Source organism: Macrotis lagotis, chromosome 7, assembly GCF_037893015.1.
Source record: "Macrotis lagotis isolate mMagLag1 chromosome 7, bilby.v1.9.chrom.fasta, whole genome shotgun sequence".
NCBI lineage: Eukaryota > Metazoa > Chordata > Mammalia > Peramelemorphia > Peramelidae > Macrotis > Macrotis lagotis.
In genome coordinates, this window is record NC_133664.1 from 107523014 (window position 1) to 107546070 (window position 23057).

Genomic DNA, 23057 nt, shown 5'->3' on the forward strand with positions numbered 1-23057 from the left:
TCTTCCAACTAGTTGATTTCTCAGGTCCTTCCAGCACCAAATCCTCTGATTATTTCATATGTCTTTGACTCCTTTCATAACTGAATAGCTGCTTTGGAAAGAGCAAGTCATTTGGCCTTAGTTTAAGTTCATTCAAAAAATTATTGATCACAAAAATATATATGTATTGATAAACTGAAACTTGGAGAATTAGGTTGAAAGAGATGGGGATATTTATCCTGGAGAAGTGTGGTAATGCAGAAAGTATACTGGCTCTTGAGGAAAAGAACCTGCATTCAAATTTCACCATTGATACTACTTATATAAATCATTTTACCTTGTTAAGTCTCAGTTCCTTTATCTGTAAAATGGATATTCTTCAGAGGGAATTCTTTTTGGCTATACATTGAATGAGAAGATCCCTTCCAACTCTGAAATTCTGTGAATTTTGAGATATGGTCCCTACCCTCCAGAGAGTCACAATCTAGACTGGTAGCCAAGATACTTACAAAAAGATAAATAAAGCAATGTATAGTTGAATGAGCAATAAGTGTCATAGAAGCTCAGAGAAGGAAGAAATCACTAAATGACTATGGATGAGCCAATGTAGTCAGGAAAGAATTCACTTTAGCAAAAAGAAATGAGATGTGAGCTGTGTTTTGAAGACTAGATAAGTATAGATCAGGTAACATGATAGGGAAGTGGGGGATGGGTGACCTGAAATGGCAGAAGCAATCTTAATGAAGCAATCTTCAAGCAGGAATAAGCCAAACACATTTGAGGGAGGGTAAGAACCTGTTAGAGTTTAGCTTTTGTATATGAGAAAAGTTGGCAGATTAGAAAAACAGGACCAGATTAAAGAGTTTTAATTTTACCCTTAAAGAAAGTCATTAAAATTTTGATCAGAGGAATAATATGAAGAAGAAAGCATTAGTGAGTTAAAATTGAAGTATCAACAGTTCCTCTTTTTGATTGATAACACACATTTGGAGGACAATGTTGGGCAACATGATAGTTATCATTGGAGGATCTGTCATCAAGATGCGTACTGACATTTGTTTTCCTAGGGAAGGTAAAATTGGAACCACTTCCGATAGGTAGAAATTTGATGAAAAGAGGGATAAGGATAAGGTTTGGACCTATGATTTCATTGACATAAGGAAGTCCCAGATGGAGTAATTCTCTATTAGGCAGTATTTTTTTGTAATTTATAGTCTTTGAGAGCCACCTAGAGGAGTGAGAGACTTGGGACTCACCCAGAAAGTGAGAGACCATACTTGAACCCAAGTCTTCCTGACTCTGAAGCCAACTCTCTGCTCTGCTATGCTGCTTCTTTGACATGACATAAGGAAAAATATCCTGTCATAGCAGTTCAAAAGTCAAATGACCTGCCTTCACTAATTCTCCATCATCAGAGATTGACAGCTATAATTTGACTCACCTCTTGTTGGGAATGTTCTAGAAGAGATTCCTGCTCATGTAATGATAAACTAATAACAGTAATAACAACAAAATAATATAAGTTAACATTTAAACAGTGCTTTAAGATTTATAAAGTCCAGGGGCGGCTAGGTGGCATAGTGGGGTGGCTAGGTGGTGAAGTGGGTAAAGCACCAGCCCTGGAGTCAGGAGTACCTGGGTTCAAATCTGGTCTCAGACACTTAATAATTACCTAGCTGTTGTGGCCTTGGGCAAATCACTTAACCCCATTTGCCTTGCAAAAACCTAAAAAAAATTTATAAAGTCCTTTAAATATGTCATCTCATAGTATCCTTACAATATCCCTGTGAGGTAAGCATTATTATTATTATCATCCTTACTTTACTTTACAGATGAGGAAACTGAGGTTAAATGACTTGCCCAAGATCACACAACTTATAGGTACCTAAAATAGGGTTTTAACTCAGTTTCTTTCAACTTCAAAGTGTTCTAACTACCTAGATGGCTCAGGTAGAGATTGGAATAGATGACTTTTGAGGTCTTTTCTACCTCTGAGATTATGTGTTTGATTCCATATATTAGTCATAGCAAGTTTATAAGAGCAGAAATAGGTAGATTCCACTTCTCTGGACTCTTCAAGGCTCTAATTCCTTTTTTCTAAAAAGAAGTCTCCTATTCTTAGAACAGAAAATCCCAAACTGATGAGCAACTGATGCCTCCTGACTTGGACAAATAGGCCCTCCTTTAAGATATAATTCCAACAGGGTCCTAGGGGACAAGTCTTCACTTGGGAAGACACAACAAAAATAACAAAGCTACCTTGTACCTCTCTACTCAACAGAAAGAGATGAGAAATCACACAGTTTACCTAATCGACATCCAATCAAATTTCTACCTGTAACTCACTCCCAGTTGCTAAGAAAGTTTTCTCTCTGAGTAAAGGAAAATACCAACTTTAAGAAGAGATGCTTCTCTCCAATCTCCACTTCCACAGGGAGTGTGTTTGAAGACAGGCTTCATAAAATCAAAGGATTTTAGAACAAAAGAGACTTAGTCAAATCCACTTTTTTTTCAAAGTAGATACTAAGGTCAACCAAGGTCATCTGGAGGAGTTAACATGACTTGCCCAAAGTTACATGGCTGGGCAGAAGTAGAGCTGAGACTAGAAGGAACTTGGCCCTTCTGACTCCTAGGATGGGGAACTTTTCTATTACTCCATAGTAATAGAAGGGTTTCCCTTCAGTCTGTAGGCAAATAAACAGAAGGAATGTTAGCTGTCAAACATATAAGTAAATAAAAAGGTCTGAAAGCAGAATTGAATCAGGATAATCCCTACTTCATTGAGAGCAGATCTGCCCCTAATGTTCCTGAGGATTTCCCTACTAGAACTTTTTGTCATCACAGAGCTGGGGGGAACAGAATGGAGAGGGGTGGAGAAGAGATAAATATGCTACCTTTCCCTAAGTCAGATTTCAATGTCTGAGCATCACTACCTCCCCTCTTTTTTTTTTAATTTATATTTTACTGCAGGGACCCGTGACCTTTGAAAATAACATTTCTGTCCCAAATGATTTCTTGTGCTCCCCTATGTTTCTCCTAGATTATAAGCTCCAACATGACTTTATGAAAATGATTCCTCATTAATAATAAAAATAGCTGACATTTATATAGGGCTTTAAAGTTTGCAAAGTGCTTTACATCCATTATATCGCTTGAGCCACATAAGAACCCTGTGAATTAGTCAGTTCAGGTATTGTTATCCTGTGTCTGGCATTTAATGGGTATTTAATAAATGCATCTTGATTTATTGAGTCTCATTTTACAGATGAGGAAGTTGAGGCTCAAAGATGCTAAATATACTGTAAGGAATATTATTTAATGTCTCTGAGCTTTAGCTTTTTCCCTTATAAAAAGAAGGGGTTGGGATTGATGGTCTTCATCCTTATAGCTCTGTCTATGATTGAGTAAGATAACATATATATATATATATATATGTATATGTATATATATACATATATATGGATACTGTAAAGCACTATAGCTCTATAAAAATGCTAGCTATCATCATCATCATCATTCTCATTCATTATCTTATGAATTATATCCATTATACAATTCAACTTTTCTTTAGAAAGATTTTATTTATTTTGAGTTTTACAATTTTTTCCCCATTCTTGCTTCCCCCTACCCCCCACAGAAGGCATTCTGTTAATCTTTACATTGTTTTCAGTTGAGTGTGATGAGAGAGAAATGATATCTTTAAGGAAGAAAAATAAAGTATGAGATAGCAAAATTACATAATAGTGTAATGGTTTTTTTTGTTTTTCTGATTTGAAGGTAATAGTCTTTGGTCTTTATTCAAAGCCCATAATTCTTTCTCTTGATACAGACGGTATTCTCCATTGCAGATATCCCAATATTGTCTCTGGTTGTTGTACTGGTGGAATGAGCAAGTCCATCAAGGTTGATCATCATCCCCATATTGCTGTTAGGGTATACAGTGTTCCTCTGGTTCTGATCATCTCACTCAACATCAGTTCATGCAAATCCTTCCAGGCTTCCCTGAATTCCCATCCCTCCTGGTTTCTAATAGAACAATAGTGTTCCATGACATATATATGCTCCAGCTTGTTAAGCCATTCCCCAATTGAAGAACATTCACTTAATTTCCAGTTTTTTGCCACACAAACAGGGCTGCTATAAATATTTTTGTACAAGTGATATTTTTACCCTTTTTCATAATCTCTTCAGGGTATAGACCCAGTAATGATATTGCTGGATCAAAGGGTATGCACATTTTTGTTGCCCTTTGGGCATAATTCCAAATTGCTCTCCAGAAAGGTTGGGTGAGTTCACAACTCCACCAACAATGTATTAGTGTCCCAGATTTCCCGCATCCCTTCCAACATACAATTCAACCTTTCAATGAATATTTTAGGTATATTTTAGTTTTCATACCACTACCATCAGCAAAATAAACAATCCAAAATTTGTTTGCATTTGGTAGAAGGGAAGGGGCTTGTCAGTGGACTAACTCATATTTGCCCAAAATCCACTGCCAACATCTTAGCCCCTGTTTCAAAGAGGAGATGGAAAATACAGAAGGATGACTATGGTGATGAGGAGCCTAAGACTTCCAAAAGAGGATTCATTTATATCAAGTTCTCAAGGAATCAGATCCCTTCCATCCCTAGGACTGAATCCTAAATCTATTCAATAGCCATGGTCTTATTATATATGCCCTGCCCCCACCCAATACCACCTTTCTATATGAGGTCAGTGCTTCCTCCCCAGGCTATCAGGACCTGGCCTAATAAGTCCAGTCTTAAAGTTCTAATTGTACCTTCCATACTATTTGCCCTGAACCCTCTGAGAGTCAAGATGGGGCAGAATCAGTAGTAGGTGAGACAAAGAATTGTGGCTCAGAGTTTTTCCATTGCATGCTATGATGCTGACCAATCAGCTTGATCAAGGTGAAGCAGTCTGTAGTAGTAGTAGCATCTCAGGGAGGGAGCAGAAGCAAGAGATAGATACAGAGTTATGTCTATTTGAAGCAGTAAAGTCAGTTATCAAGATAGATAACATTAGTTAACCCTTAAGGAATCTTGAGGTAGAAGCTGCCAAAATCTACAACATATAAGTTGATAATACAGTGGTGTCTATGGAGCAAAAAAGGCAAAAATTCAAGAAACTGAATAAGCAAAGAAGTTTGACCTCATTTAAAGATAAAGTTTACTTCCAATTTGATTCTCCAAGTGCTGTAATCATGTTAGTATCCTGTTAATTCTAGCAACTGCTGTTAACCTTCATTCCTTTTTCCATCTGAGCAAGATTGAGTGGTGATAACTGATTTGTCTGAAAGGCACTTTATCCTAACCAATAGAGAACTGAACTTAGAGGCAGGAAGACTTAGAATAAAATCCTGCTTCTGACCCTTAATAACTGTATGATCCTGGGTAATTAATGATGATGATGTTACCTAGCATTTCTATACCTTTTGAAGTTTACAGATATTATTTTATTTGATCCTCACATTTTGTAAATTAGGGGCCCCATTTTGCAAATGAGGAAACTGAGGCCTAGGGAGAGTAGCTCACTTATCCAGGGTCATATAACCAGTAAGCACCTGAGAGAGGATTAGAATTCAACTCCCAATTCAGCATTCTATTCATTGTGTCCTAGCTACCTCCCTGACCCTCCATTTCCTCATCTAAAGAATGAGGGGATTGGACCACATCTAATGTCTAATTTCCCTTCCATAACTCAAAACCTATGATCTTTTGATTTCTTCCTGGTTGACCAATTGTTGACTAATAAATTAATCGTGATTTAGAATCATAGGATTCAGAGCTAAAGGATTCAGAGATCATCTGATCAAATGCCCTCATTTTCAGGATAAGAAAACATGGTAGCCTAGGTAGCCCAGGTCTTTTGACTCCATATCCAGTTGCTCTTTCCACCAGATCATATAGCCTTTCATTCAAAGAGCCAACTACTCATCTTGTCTGTAAGTTGTCTTCCCCTTGGCCGGGTTTGTTGCTGCACCTTTTTTGCAAAAGCAGTTTTCTCAGATATAGGGTAGAAGAACTCACTTCAGTGCTCCAGTTACTGTAAAGAGAATGTAACCTTAAAGGTTCAAGTCCTCTAAATAGCCAGAAAAACAAATGATGCACTAAGGACACAATGACAGACTGCCCTAGCAACTACTCTGAGTCCCACTCTTATCTCAGATTCACAGAACTGGGAAAGTGTTCATTGCACATACTGGAAAAAGTTTGAAAGGACCATAATTTCCTTTGGTCCTTTCACATGGAAGTGAGATCAAGAGACTTCACTACCAATTAGGTTAGATCAGGTTTCATAATCAGTCTGCTGAAGAGTCACACAACTTTTTCAAATCTAGTTCATGATGAGAATTTTATCACTGAATTCAAAAAATTTTTGGAGAATTTTCAGGGCAGAGTGACTGTCCTCCAATAGAAAAAGTGGCTTGATTCCATTTTGGATTATACATATGTAGTCCAGCTGGGTGCCCAGGATCTGGACTGAAGTGAGGCCACCCTAGTGGAGACATTCCAAGAGTAGCTCAGCAACCCAGTCTGGAATAGTCTGGCCCAGGCTGAGGCGTCTGGAATACTTCCAGTGCTAATGAGCCAATGGTTCCAGATTGAAGGAAGCTTAACTGCCAGCTGGGGACCCTCTCAACAGCCATTGTCTGATCTAGCCCCAGGCTGTGGATCTCCCCCTAAAGTGAAAGCTAAGTCAATTCAACCAGGGTCAGTCTAACCCCCCAAATTATCCTAGGTGGCAAGGCATGTTATTAGAAGGCCAATGATCATGACTATTGTGGGCAGGTTAGGCATTAAATGTCAGTCTTATTGGTTAAAATACTTCTCCTAGCCCCTGCTGACTTTCTTTGCCCTATTCCCAATCATAATTTCATATCAATAGAGTTAATAGTAAATTGCATTTATGTAATGTTTTGTGGTTACAAAGTGCTTTACCTATGGTATCCTATGTGGTCATGAGATTATATATGTTGGAGATGGTTATATATATTATATATGTATATAATATATATATATATATACATATACAATTTAGAGATAGAAGGGACCTTAGAAGCTATAGAGCCTACACCTTCTAATGTTACAGATGAAGAAACTGAGTAGTAGAGAGGTTAACTGGATTTCCCAGGGTCTTACAATTAATACATGTCTGAATCAGGATTTGAGCCAAGTTCTCTTTCTTTCAAGTCAAGTACCCCATCTACCATGCCATACTGTCTCTGAAGAATCTTTTATTATCACCCCCATTTTGCAGGTAAAAATTGTTAAGTCAGCTTAGAGATTAAAAGGTAGAAGGGAATTACAGAGGTAGGATCACAAAATCAAACTCTTGAGCTGAAAGGGATCTTAAAGTTCACCCCCTCCATTTTACCAATGAAAGCACTGAGGCCAGAAATAATAAATATCAGGGTTAGGATTTGAACCAAAGACTTCTGATTCAGTCTACACTCTGTCTTTATATCTTCTAGTCCAATTCCCTTGTTTAATAGGGAATTTAACTTAGGTAAAATTACTTCCCCAAGGTCATATAGCTAATAAGTACTCAAATCTAAGTACTTTGATTCTAAGACCAGTCTTTCCTGGTTAGTCACTAGTACCATCCAAAAAAGGGAAGTTGTTCTGCCTTTACCAGGAAGTATCATGACTTTTAAGATATATTCAGTCTCACTAAGTAGCACTCTATCACTCCACTCTATGAATGAATGACCCATCATATTGGTACAGTGACTGTGTATACCAGTAAGGCCTCTTACACACTAAAATAGTGTCCCTTCAAGACTTTGGCAGATGGATTTGAAACTGGAGTTAACTCAAATAGCAACTCCTTTGTCAAGGGTCTGATTCTTTATTTTTAAAAAAAGTGAGTAATAAATATCCAGAGCTGAGTGCAGTTATCCTGAAGAGTTGGCATTCATTACCAATGTATTAAACCCCCAAATCCATGTGATCTTGTTCTATAGCAATATGGAAGTGGGATGGGGGAGAAAGGTATGATCTCCTTCTAACTGAGATGAAGAAGAAGGAAAAATTGCATTCTCTGTCTGCTACTGCCATCACAAGGTATGTTGAGATGCTGATCAGTCCTTGTAATATTCTATTCATGTTTCAACATTTTATCATGATATATTCTGTGAACTTTTGGACCTCAATGTAATTGTGTATCTAGAAAGATAACCTGATTTATTGCCATGACCCTGAATAGTACCCTGCCCAGACCTGTTCAGTACTAGATTGTTTCCATGAATGCTGGCTTCAGGCCAAGTTATAGAAACTCATGTCTAACTTAACCTAAGTAGAATTTGGGCACATCATCTACCCCACAGGATAATGATATAGATCCACCAAAAAAAAAATCAGCCTTATCTTGAATATGATTAGCTGCAACTTCCAAGGACATTCAATGTTCCTGGGGTGCATTATGCATAGATTATTTTTCATTCCATAACTGTCTCTTTTATGACTAATTTCTCTTCCCCTTTAAAAAACCCCAGTTTGAGTTTTTCTGGCAAAGCACCTATTATAAGCTCAGTTATCATTACCCCATATCTACATGTAAATTCACATACCTCTCCTTCACATATTTATTCACTTCTAACATATATTTCCTAAAAGTCAAGAGCCTCTCCCCTGAAATAAATATGCCACCCAGATGCCCATCAGTTGGGAAATGGCTAAAGAGACTGGAGCATATGAATGTGAATGGAATACTATTGTTCAGTAAGAAATCATGAGCCTATGATTGTGCATATATACCTATATCAGATTTCTCACTGTAATGGTGGGGAGAGGGAAGGAAAGGGAGCAAAAATGTGGAATTCAATATCTAACCAAAAAATCAATGTGGAAAATCATCTTTACATGTAATTAGAAAAAATATATTTAAAAAAGAAAGATCATGAGCAGGTGAATTTCAGAAAAACTGGAAAGATTTAAATGAACTAATACTGAGTGAGCAGAACCAGGAGAACAGTGTATACATAAACAGCAAAATTGTGTGATGATCAACTTAGCTCCTCTCAACATTTCAGTGAACGAGGACAATTCTAAAAAACTTAGTATAGTTTTAAAAGTCATCCACATCCAGAGAAAAACTATGGAGTCTGAATACAAACCGAAGCAGAGTATTCTCACTTTTTTAAATTGGTTTGTTCTGATTCTTCTTTCACAGCATGACTAATATAGATATATATGTCAAACATAATTGTACATATATAACTTATACCAGATTACTTGCTATCATGGGGAAAAGGTAAGGAAGGGAAGGAGGCAGAAAAATGTGGAACTCAAAATCTTACAAAAGAAATAAGTGCTGAAAATTATCTTTACATGAAATTGGAAAAAATAAAATATTAAAAATATGCCTCCTGTTTAGTAACATATATGTCAATAAAGACATAAATCCCTACACAATATATCCCATGCATGTCTTCATGGATAAACATACAGGGTATAGATACAGGCATATTCACTTACACATGCAACCTACCCAAGCATTCCACAAAAACATTCTTCCCCATGCAAAAATAAGCATTCAATGGGTAGAGAGCTTAGGACATACATGGCTTAGAAAGAAGAAGAAAAAGTGAATAGCTAGCTAAGTGAAAGAAAATGGGCTGATAATGGGTCATAGAGTAATAGAAAGAAGAATAGAAGGGAATTGATCAGAAAGAAGCAACTAGGGTGTCAACAGAGTTGTAGGTCCTCATTTTAGTTCTTGTTAAAACTGAGGAAACAAGACTTTTCAATTCTTTGCTGATCCTATATAATACAGATTATTGATTCAAAGAACATGTTTTCATTCAACAAATATTTATTAAGCATCTACTATACATAAATCATGGCACTAGTGCTGAACCTAAAGAGTGAGACAGAGACCAAAATTTGATAAGGTTGGAGATCTTTATTTCCCAGGAACTGCCTGGGAATGAAGAATACCCAAATCAGACAGTACCTGAGTGTTCAGGGGATAGGGTTTTTATAGTGTTTTGAGGGGCGGGGGGATGCAGAGAGCAAGCAGGAAACAGAAGCAAAGACAGCAGTTAGATATATTGTCTTGTCATAAACACATGTAAACATAGGGTTCCGTATAGACAGAGGACTAGACAGGGTAGGAAAGGGTCAGATTCTTTGTGTTATGTTTGAACTTATTTCCTGAGATGGAGGGAGTCACGTATTCATGGGCTTCTCACAGGTTTGAGGGAGTGGAATTTACTATCTTATGGTTCCAGCTGCATCTGGGGAAGGGGGAGGTAGTCCTGGAATTTAACAGATACAGCAAGATAATTAGGCTAACAAGGGTGCTTTGTGAATCTTTAAACAAATTCATGGTATATCCATGACCCCCAGGGTCAAGCACTTAGGTCCTGTCATACTACTTTCAGACCCAAAGGCGCCTAGCCAAAGTTATATTTCTGAGGAGTTTCTCAGGGCCCAGGAAGGTGTCAAGGATTCTTTCTATACAAGGATTACACAAATATTGATATTGCAAATTGATGGAATATCTGTGACCCCCAGGGTCAAGCATTTGGGTCTTCTCCGGTTATTTTCAGACCCAAAGGTGCCTAGACAAATTTATATTTCTAAGGAGTTTCTCGGGGTCCAGAAGGATGTCAGGGACCCCTTTCTATACAGGAATTTCACAAACATTGATATTGTACTTTATTAGGGCTGAGAGATTGCTTGTCCTGGGTGCCAAAATTTAAGTAAGTTTACATAGTCTATGATTTTAAGATATGATCCCTACCTTCAAGGAGTTTTCATTCTTAGACAAGATTCACAACTCTCCGGTGAACCAAGTCAAGCACAATGCTTAACTTTTGATGTTTTCTTCTTGACAGAGAGAGAAAGTATTCAATGTCTTTTCATTTATTATCAAAAAGTAGTGACCTTTAGAATTATAGCTTCTTAGCCTTGCAATTTAGCTGTAAATACTGCCCCAACCTCTACATCCTAAAGTGATTATAGAGAATTCAAGAATAAGTGAAGCTAAAAATCATTATCATCACAATATTTCTACAGCACTTTAAGGTTTGGTCTTTATAACAACCCATTTTACAGATGAGGAAATTGAGGCTGAGAGAAGTTAAATGATTTCACCAAAATCATGTGGCTAAATAAGTATCTAGAGTATGATTTGAACTCAGATCTTCCTGCCTCTAGGTCCAGCTTTCTATCCACTGTGCTATTTAGATGTCTTGAAAATAATAGTAGTGTTCTACCCATGAAGGCAGGATGCCAGAAAGGGCATAAGCAGTGAATTCTTCAATCCAGGATAGGTCACTTTTTGTCACTGATTTCCACAGCTTCACCAATAATCAATAGTTCAAGGTTGTCTGGACTTTTCCAAGGAGCAAGGTAATTGTATTTCCTCAGAAAGTAATGTCCTGCTCTCTGCTTTGTAATTCCTCACTGCCCTGGACATCACTGTCTCTCTTTGCAGATGAGTCTGAATCTATGGTAGAGTATAAGAGAGAAACCCCTTCTTCTCTTTCATCCCTTCCTCATGACGTCCCCTCAATGGCTGATAAAAATTAATCTGGCAATCTGCATCTGACACCAACTTTAACCTTTAGATAATTCCCTCACATATTTGTCAAAACTAAAGTTCAAAGACTGATTGATATCCCCAATGCAGAGGAGGGGAAGCAAGAATCCAAGGAAATAGCAAATTCAAAATATTTCCATGAGGTGGTGAAAAATAAGTTGATGAGCAGTGAGAAGATCTGAGTCCCAGTCCTAATTCCAAATAATGACAAAGTTTGGGTCAAAATCAGATTTGCTATACAGCGTAGGCCAGTGATACTTCCATTGCACCAACATAATTACAAGTGAGTTTAGAAAATCACAATTTCTCTCAGTCTCAATGTCCAGTGAAGTTGAGTAGAAAGAACATAGTTACGGGGTTAGATCTGAATCCAATCTTCACCTCTAAAACTTACTTTCTGTCTGGCTAAGTCACTTTAGTTCCTTGAACCTCAGTTTCCTCATATGTAAAATAAGAAAGTTGGATTAGATGGTCTCTAAGCATCATTCCATTTCTGTATCCATAAACCTATCTATGATCCTCATCTTTAATACAATGATTGGATTATATTCAATTTAATTCAACAAGTGTTTATTAAGATCTTATTATGTATACTGATAAATAAAGACAAAATGAGTTGAGAAGGGAAAGAGTACTAACAATTGAGAAGTAGGGGGGAATCACAATAGTGCACGGTCACAAGTTGACTAGTAACTCATTTGTAGTACTTGGGCTAAGCCTTCAAGAAAGGTAGGGAAGGGGGCAGCTGGATGGTTCAGTGAATAGAGCATTGGACCTGGAGTCAGGAGGACTTGAGTTCAAATCCTACCTCAGACACTTAATAATTACCCAGTTGTGTGATCTTGGGCAAGTCGCTTAACCCTATTGCCCTGCAAAAAAAAAAAGGTAGGAAGTTCAAAAGGTGGCAGTGAAGGAAGAAAGCATTCTAAGCAAGGGCAGAGAGATGGAAGAGGGAATAGAGTTAGAGAACAATTTGATGGGAAAATAGAGCATGTGTGGATAGTAACATGAAATAAATCTAGAACAGCAGATGGGAGGCGAATTGTGGAAGACTCTAAAAGCCATCTGAGAAAGTGATATTTTATCTTTGAAGCAAAAGGGAGCCACTGAAAATTTTGTAACAGGTATAATGGTATGGTCAGACCTGTGTCAGTGGAGTTTTAATTTAGCAATGGCATAGAGTTTGAATAGAAGAGGGAAGAGATTATAAACAAGGAGACTAATTAAGAGGCTATTATAATGGTCTGATTGAGAAATGATTAGGAGAGTGACTCAGGTGTGTGTGGGGGGGCATGCATGCACTTAAGGAAGATTTTATGAAAGTAAAAGTGACAGTGATTGGGTATGGGAGGTAAGTGATATGTCAGAGTCAAGGACAACTCCAAGATTATGAACCTGGCTTAGTAAAAAGATGATGACACCCTCCACAAGTTTGAAAGAAGGATGGACTTAGGGGGAAAAAAATATATTATATATATATACATATATATATATATATATATTAAGTGATATTTTGTATTTAATGAGTTTTGGCTGCCTATAGGATATTCAAATAGAGATATCTAACAAGTATTTGGCAATATTGACCTGAAGTTCAGAAGGAAGTTTTGGGATAAATATATAGATGGATAAATAGAGATACAGATAGAGATAGACACAGACATAGTTATAGATATACCTTAGAGTAATCCATCTAGAAATGATAACTAAACATAGAGGAACTAGGGGGGTTACCAGAAGAGAGCTGAAAGAAAAGAGAAGAAATTCTAGTACAAAGCCCAGATATACCCACATATAAAAAGTAAGGACATAGATGATGATACAGCAAATGAGACTGAGGAGTAGTCAAAAAATAGGAGAGCTAAAACATAGTAGCATCCCAGAAGCATCTAGGAAAAAAGAGTAGTTGACCATTCCTAATGCAGCAGAGAATTTATATTTCAATTTAACTGAATAAGAATTGAGAAAAGATATTATTTAAGAGGGCTCTGTTTGGCAGAAGACTATTTAAGAGAAAATGGGGCAACTACAGAGAAGCCCAAGTGGAGAGAAATTTGAGACAAAGGACATGACAGTAGGATATGATTCCACTGTGGGGCACTTCAATGGCTTGCCCCATGATAGGCAGAATATTTCCTGGTCCTGGTTCAATGGCCTTTGCCATGACCTCTTCACCACAATGCCTGCTGGTCCTGGCACAAAGCAAAATCTCATATTTGGAGGGTCCTCTCTGACTTCCTCCATGTCATAGAGAGGTAGGTAGGTAGGTAGGTAGTAGGAAGAAAGGAAGGAAGGAAGGAAGGAAGGAAGGAAGGAAGGAAGGAAGGAAGGAAGGAAGGAAGATAGATTTTATATAAATGCAGGTTTATATTTCCCAAAGACCAACCAAGTTAAGCTGAGGTAGGCAATGAATTTTTTGACCACAGAAATTCTTGAGGGCCATTTATTAAGTTACAGAGGAATCACAGTAGTCCCATTTACAAAATTACGTATCCCTTAAGTAAGTAAATGAAAATGTGGAATGAAATTTCAAAAAGTCTGACATTTTACATTGGGGACCAGTTTCCATTAGCAGATGCAGAGGCCAATACTTCATATGAAGGCAAAAGATGTTAGTTAAACAACTATTTTTCCTTGAGAATGGAAATGTAAGCAGCTGCATCATTAATTTATGACTTGTTCCTTCCTGATCTGCTTGGTCTTCGTACGTATTTTCACCCTAAGCCAAAACAAAGTTGTCATCAGTGTTTTCTCTTTCTGGGCGACTCTGTCTACTGCCACTACCTCCCCCTAGGTACCCAATGCCCCATGCAGAATCTTAACTGCTAAGCGATCATCATAGAGAGCTACTACCATCCCCATCCCAAATTCTCCCTGCTTTCTATCAAAACTTGAGTGCCTTATATCTCAATCTCTCAGGGCTTTGTGAGGTGACAGAGTTATCTGACTTCAAAGACTGTCAGATCCCTCAGCCCATTTCTAACAGATGCTGAAGATTTTAGAAGCATAGCCTGTAAGAAAGGGAAGCATCATCTTAAAGGCAAGCATCAGAGATGTAGCTTTTGCTAACCCTACAGCAAACTCCTCACAGATCACTCCCCAGTGGCATCATGAATGTCTGCACCTCTGAAAGTTCTATATCACAGGTAGTAATATTGGATATTCTCTCATGAGGACTCTCACATGATAGAAAAAAAGACTTAACAGACACAAAAAGAAAGACACCCAGTAATGCTCAATCTTCCTACAACTACAATATTTCATTGCCACAAGCCCTCCTTATTTGTTTTCTTCCCTATCTCATTACTGGATGACTGAAAATGGAAGCAACAATCCACAAAAATATTATCAACAGAAGAAGGTCTGTCTCTCACTACTTACCTGAGCTGGCTTAAATGTATAGGAAAGATACTAAGATACTACTTGACCCTTTAGACTGCAAGGTTCTTCTTCTCTCCTGCCCCTAGAGCAGTGATGTCAAGCACAAATGGAAATGAGGGCCATTAATCCATATATAAGGATCCCTGCCAGACACATGCTATCATAATATTTAAAGATAATGTTACTTAAATTTCATTGCATTTTTGTTTATTTTGCTAAGTATTTTCTAATTACTTTTTTTTTTTAGGTTTTTGCTAGGCAATGGGGTTAAGTGGCTTGCGCAAGGCCACACAGCTAGGTAATTATTAAGTGTCTGAGGCTGGATTTGAACTCAGGTACTCCTGACTCCAGGGCCGGTGCTTTATCCACTGTGCCACTTAGCGGCCCCAGAGCTATTTCTTTTAAGAAAGAATAAAAAAAAACACAAAACTACAGTCCATCAGAATTAATCAGCACATCCAAAGTCTGACACTACATGCAGTATTTCATGTTCACAATCTTCCACCTTTTCAAAAAAGGTTGTGAGGTAGCATCTTAACATCTCTTCTTCAGTGACAAACTGGGATCATTGCAATTTTGAAAGAATTTGTAATCTGCTTTTAGAAAAAGCATATAAACTTTAATAAAAATCACAAGTGGATCATAGATTGCCTATTGAATATATTTAGTGATCTATGCCTGAAAAAGTTCCTACTATCTATCATCTGAGTCCATTTTATGTTTTATTTTGGATTTTTTATATTTTATTTATTTATTTTCCCAACAATACAATGCAATACAGTGGTAGTTTTCAACAATCATTTTTTGCAAGATTTTGACTTTTATATTTTTCTCCCTCTCTCCCTTTCCTCCCCCTCCCCCAACAGAAGGCAATCTAATATAGGCTATATATACATAACTATCTAAACATAGATCCATAGTAATCATGTTGTGAAAGAAGAATCAAATCAAAAAGAAAAAAATTAGAGAGAGAAAAAACATAATACATAAAAACTTTTAAAAACTGATGATAGGCTTTGGTCTGCATTTGAACTTCACAGTTCCCTCTCTGGATATGGATGTTATTTTCTATCACAAGTCTTTTAGGATTGTCTTTGATTATTATACTGTTGAAATAAAAAAGGTCCATAATAGTTGAACATCACCCAATTCTCTCAGACCAATTCTTGCAAGGCTTTCCAGGCTTTTCTGAAGTCCTGTTCCTCATGATTTCTTATGGAACAATAGTGTTCCCTCACATTCATATACCACAGTTTATTCAACCATTCCCCAATTGAGAGTCTACTTTCTGTAAAACAAGTATCACCTGGTATAGCTAGGGTGCCTAGGGAGAGTTGATTCCCCTCCACAGACCTTACTTTGCATGAGCTCATCCTAAAGCACTAATGGAGATGTCACACATAGTTATGCATTTTTTTCCCTGAGAAGTAATATATGAAATACACCTGAGACTTCTCTACTTAATTTTACTTGACATTTCTGGGTCACTGGTAGGTGGTGGCAAGTATTTTATTGGAAAGTCCCATCACTTGTGACAGTGGCCAAGGAAAAAGCCCAGAATCAGAGACTGTGAACAAGCTGCTACCCTGTTGTCTTGCTAGCCAATAAAGAACTATCATGCTTAACAGATACGCACGCACACACACACACACACACACACACACACACACACATCATATATATATATATATATGTATATATATATATATATACATATATATATATATATATGAAGGTGTTAAGCCCAGAATTAAAATGGCACTGGAATTAAAGAAATAGCTATGGAAAAGATAATTGGTGAAATTATCCAGTTATTATGATCTTTCTCAAGGGTTCAGCTATATCTAGGATCATAAAATGTGTAATATAGAATTTATTTAGACCAGAGTTCTTAAATCATGGTTAATATAATTCACAAGTCTTTTCCAGGTAGAACTTAATCTTTGGTTTTGCTCCTATAATGTCAATGATTTATTTAGGATGCTGAAAAAAATAGATATTATTTCATTAATGTCTCATGAAAAGAAACACCATTGCTTTCATTCTTACAAAATACTTTTGTTATGAAAAAGATTTAGGCCAAAGCCATATTTTCCTTTGGAGTTTTGCTAAGGGCACCAACAAAAAGAATGAAGATATATTTAAGGCCCTATATTACATGATGTTATTTTTTTTAGGATTCAACTTATTTGTTTATTTGAAAAGAATTAAGAAAAAATGGCCATGATTCTCTCCACTCCTTTCTAATTTCAAAATGGAATCTGTAAATTTCATATTTTTCTCATTCTAGTTAATTTTTTATTTCATCATCAGATTCTACTTCTGAAAAAATAGTTTTAGTTTGGGTCTTGGAATATGCTGAAATATATGTCATCCTTGACTCCCTTTACATGATATAAAATGACTTCCTAGGAGCTGTCCTCATTATCAAAGGTTCCTCCATGAGGTCCAACTCTACCACCTTGCCCAGGGTCTGCCATAAGAGATTCAGGTTTGTGGGATTTGAGAGAATCTAATCTAACCTTTTTCAACTGCTTCCTTGTACTTTATTGGTGTGGCTCATGAAACATAAGCAACTCATCAAGGGTTATAATATAGTACTAGTTTAAAGTCTTGGGTTGTTTATCTTATATTTGTTTTTAACTACACATAATGGTGTTTGCTTCTAATTCTTGTGGAGATCATAATACACTTTAACCAATCCATTTCCAGTTTCAACTATGACCTGGTTTACTGGGAGGTCACAGGCAGCATACTATATTTCTGTTGGTGACATTGATTTCATATACTTTTGGAAGGTCTGATGCTCAAAGAAAACTAGCTTACCACTGTCACTTCATTTCTCGATAAATGTTTTGGGAACCAAAACCTCAATGCCTTGACTGAAGCAACGTTCATTAAGAAGGTAAAAGCTGAAAGAAATTGAAAAAAAATTGGTTTCCTAAACATATCCCATAGTTTTAAAGTAGCCTCCTCTCCCCAAAAAGCAAAGATAGTGTCATAATAGTAAAATGTCACACAGAAAGTATCTGTACCAGGATCAAAAGTCTGTCTGCAGTGGAACTTGGTATGATCACTCATATTTCTGCCCCAGATGTAAATACTTCCATCCTTGCAGTCAGCTGAAATTAGCTTCCCATCTCTACTGAATAAACAAGTGGTTGAAATTACTTTTTTTGCCTAAACTGTTCTTGGTCTAAACACACTTTTGTCCTTATCATTTTCCACATTCAAGGTTCATGAACTTTGCTTATACTTTAAACAACAGTCTCATACTTTAAACAACTCAAAAATACTTCCTTTACTTTAGGATGCAAGCAGCCAGTATTAAGTATTGTCATGTGACCCATGGTATTGGCTACATCCATAATATACAGCTCTCCATTCACACATTTTATCACTCGGAAGCCATTTCTTCCTAGGTCAAGCACTTCGGCCTAAGAGTTTCTGTACATTACATGAACCACATGTCCTATGCTGCAATTGAGCATCTATTTGCTGATCTCCACAATTTAATCAGGCAAAACAAGAACATTAAACATTTTAAAGCCTCCTTCATAAAATTACTATAGACAACCATTGACACAAGGTGAAAATAATAAGTATTTCTTGAGCACTTATAGTATATTCAGGTACTTTACAACTGTTTCTAAAAAATAAAAAAAAACCTTTTAGGCAAATGATATTATCTTCATTTTATAATTTAGGAAACTGAGGCAGAGGGGAAGTGACTTTCTGGGAGTCATACAGGTTAATAAGTATCTGAGATCAAATTTGAACTCAGGTCTTTCTGACTCTAGCCCCAACACTCCATTCACTGTGCCACTGAACTGCCTTTAAGCAGCCTCATTACCACGGCATACTGGTTCATGTAATAACCCAAAAGACATGGAGGTAGAGGAAACTATTTTAGTGACCTACCTGATTTATAGTTTGTTCTATTGCCTGAAGTAGTCAAATTTTATTTGCTGTGAGTTCATCTTCTAACTAGAAAGGGAGGAAAGACTTAAGGAAAAGTAACAAACATGGAAGAAATGATCAGACAAGAAAAACAGAATTTTTTTTAAAAAAAATTCTAAGGGATAAAATGCAAACATTGACAAAAAATGATAAAAAGAAAACTGTAAAATAGTGGTACCATGGAGAAGGATAAGAAAGCCTATACTACTAGCACTATGTCACAGATGGAAAAGACAGTGTTTAAAAAAACATCAAAGCATAGTAGGTGTTTAATAAATGGTAATTGGCTGATGGAGATAGGAAATAAGCATTTAGTTATAGATGGCAACGAATAGAATTTGATTTTTCACACCACAAGCTATAAAAACAGAAGTTTCCTGGCAAAGGATGGTGTGAATATGACATGTTAAAATACCATTAAAATAGACAAATGATTAAAAAAAGTCTTCTCTCTATCCTTAGTAGCTTGGGTTATCCAGTCAGTCTCACATTCAAAGTAGGAATCTTCATTGATTAGAACAAGTCAAAGTCTTGAATCTACATAAAGAATCACAATTTCTGGAGGAATTGCATAACATTATTTGATTAGGGAAAAATCTATCTCCCATGGACCCAGTTGGTTAAGAAGAAAGGGTTGGTGGTCAGTGAGAAACCTTGATGTCTTCTTGGTGTTCATGATAATTAGCTTTTGGTTTCCCTACATTGTCTCCATTATCTCCATCACTCTCCAAAGCTGTAATCAAAGCAGCTGGAATTATGATATCTTCCTGGTTATGAAATGCCCCAAGTGAAGCAACAATAGATGTGTTTAAAAGTTTAACTTCTAGACCTTTATAAGGAAAACCCTTCCATTTGTCTGTCTTTCAGTTGTCTTTGCTATGTATTCTATGCTTACAAACAAAGATGTTTGGTAACAGTATCCCACTGTGCATATTTGTAAACATATATCAATGCAACTCTGAGAATTGTAGAAGGGAGATTGAACAGGTAAGGGAGGCACCAATGAGCCATTCCCATACATCTACCATATGCCCTCTTCTCCCTAATGGAAAAAAATAATAAAGTTATAGGTCAAAGGGGATAGACATTCATCATACTCTTACCTTTCCATTAATTAGAGAAATAAGAGAGAAGTACTAGCAAGAAAGAAATCCATTCCTAAAATATCTAAGACTCTGTGCTCAACAACTCAGAAAAGTGAACAACCTCAAGCTTCAGTGCTGGAGACTGGGCAAGAGGAAAAAAAATGGAATTATTGGCCTGGACCATAGAGCCGACTTAGAGGAGAAATGTGGTATAATCTAGGACTATTTGGCAGAGAAAGACCTACAATCAAGTCATGTGCCAAATAAGGTGCACAACTGAGTGTTTTAGATCAGACGATCAAGATGCATAAATAAGTACATTGAAGAGAATTTAGCCAATATTTTTGATTCTAACATTGGACAAAGTATTTAAATTCTACTTTAAAAACTTTTACTAATCACCTAGCATATGCATAACAACCTCATCCAACTACTGATTGATCATGATGATGATGATAAAGGTTCTTAGCATATATAGTGCCTATAATATATCAGGCATCATACTTAAGTATTTTTTTTTAGGTTTTTGCAAGGCAAATGGGGTTAAGTGGTTTGCCTAAGGCCACACAGCTAGGTAATTATTAAGTGTCTGAGATCAGATTTGAACCCAGGTACGCCTCCAGGGCCGGTGCTTTATCCACTACAGCACCTAGCCACCCCAATGATCACTTTTTAAGGACAAATGGGTAAAATTCATATTTTGGCCCCATACTAAAATATTTTTAACCAATATTGTCTCATTTGCTATTAACAACTCTGGAAAGTAGGTACTTTTATTATTCACGTGTAATAGTTGAGAAAACTGAAACAAACAGAAGTTAAATGACTTGCTCAAGTCAAAACTAGTAAGTCTTCAAGGACAAATCTAAATTCAAGTCTTCTGGACTCCAGGTTCAATACTAACTGCCTCCAACTGATGGGAGTCCTCCAATTGAAGGAACAAGAGCTAGTTAGCTTGAAAAAAGATAAGTCTTGGGGTAGGGGACAATAATGGAATAGTCTTGGAAATAATCTGTCCCAAAAGTGTTGGTGCTTAAATATTAAAGCTTTAATAGCTTGGAACTGCACTAAGACTTTTGGGATAGCCTATATTTGAAGGTTTTTCATGTGGAAGAGGGATTCTACTTGTTCTCCATGGTCTAAGGGGGCAGAACCCAGATATAGGTAGAAGTCTCAAAGAAGTAGATTTTGACTTAACATAAGGAAAATCTTCCTTATAACAAAAACAAACAGAATGGGCTTTGTTGTTGATACCCTTCAGTCATGTCCAACTTTCATGACCCCAGTTTGAGGTTTTCTTGGCAAAAATACTGGAGAGGTTTGCCATTTCCTGCTCCAGTTCATTTTACAGAAGAGAAATCTCAAAGGAAGAGGATTAAGTGACTTTCCCAGGGTTACACAGCAAGTGTCTGAGGTCCGATTTGAACTCAGGAAAATGAAGCTTCCTGATTTCAAGTCCAGTGTTTTAGCCAGTATGTCACTTAGCTGCCTCAGAATGGGATACCTTGGGGAATAAACAATTTTCTGTCACTAGAGATATTTTAAGTGGAAAGTAAATGATCACTTTTTTTAGGATTTTTTTTGCAAGGCAAATGGGGTTAAGTGACTTGCCCAGGGCCACACAGCTAGGTAATTATTGAGTGTCTGAGGCCAGATTTGAACTCGGGTACTCCTGACTCCAAGGCTGGCACTCCACTGCACCACCTAGCCGCCCCTAAATGATCACTTTTTTTTTCAATTTTTTTTTAGGTTTTTGCAAGGCAAATGAGGTTAAGTGGCTTGCCCAAGGCCATACAGCTAGGTAATTATTAAGTGTCTGAGATCGGATTTGAACCCAGGTACTACTGACTCCAAGGCCGGTGCTTCATCCACTATGCCACCTAGCCACCCCAATGATCACTTTTTAAGGACAAATGGGTAAAATTCATATTTTGGCTCAAATTTGGACAAGATTACATCTGAAGTCCCTTTAAATTCTGAAATTTTATTCAATTTATGTTTCTTCCTTTATTGAACACTAGGTTATTAAGTTCTATTATTTCTGATTCCTGCTATCCTATTCTGTTGATCCACTTTTTTATTTTTTAAAGTAGGTGTTTTTGATGGACTATTTTAGATTGACTTCAAATAGTCCTCAATAGACTATAAATTGAGGTCTAGAAATTATATTCCCCCTTTATTCCTACCTCTTTTTATCACTACTCTGGCTATTCTGGATCTTTCTAGATCTTTTCAAATGAATTTTGTTATTATTTTATCAAGTTCTAAAAATATCCCTTTAATAATTCCAAGGTACTAAAAATTCAAAGACAAAAACTAAAAAGCCTTGCCTGCATCAAGCTTACATTCTATTATGATCCTATGATTACTCTCTCCTTTCCAAGACAATATAGTGTCAATATCATTCATTTAAAATTTAACATATACTACCCTCTATTTCTTAAACTTTTCAATTAATAAGTAATTATTTTTTTCTCCTTCCCATATCTCACTATCCCCATTGAGGGGAAAAAAAACTTCTAACAAATATGTGTAGTCAAGTAATTCTCACACTGACTATATTCAAAAATGTATGTCTCATTCTACATTGAAATCATGATTGACCATTGCAGTGATCAGAGTTCTTAAATCTTTCAAAGATGGTTGTCTGCAGAATGTTTTTGTTATTGGAGTTTGCTCCCTTCTGCCCATATCTCACTCCATACTTGTTCATACAAATCTTCCTAAGTTTCCCTAAAACTATCCCTTTTATAATTTCTCATAGACAATAGTATTGTATTGCATCCAAATTGCATAATTTGTTCAGTCATCCCCAATTAATCTGTTATCTCCCTTATATTATTATCTTTTTAAATGCAAGTGTCTTATTTCCCAACTAGACTGCTTGCTCCTGTAATCCTGCATCCTACAATACTTTGCAATAGTGCCTACTGAAACCCTCAAGGAACTATGAGAAATCTCACAACCCTTCTCCAAGTCTTAAGATACTGTTTTCTAACCATTTCTATTGAATTTCTGATCTACCAGTGTTGAAACATCATTCTAGCAAGCTGACCTCTCACACCAGGAGGTTGTCAAATGCCATCTGTAATTAAAGCA

General features: G+C 36.7%; 1 protein-coding gene and 1 pseudogene across 1 annotated transcript in view; both read right to left on the reverse strand.

Moving 5' to 3' along the window:
• TMEM178B (transmembrane protein 178B) overlaps positions 1–23057 on the reverse strand; it is a 441133-nt gene that overhangs the window by 342263 nt on the left and 75813 nt on the right. The window lies entirely within an intron of this gene.
• LOC141493550 (WD repeat-containing protein 70-like) lies at positions 5015–18404 on the reverse strand (annotated as a pseudogene).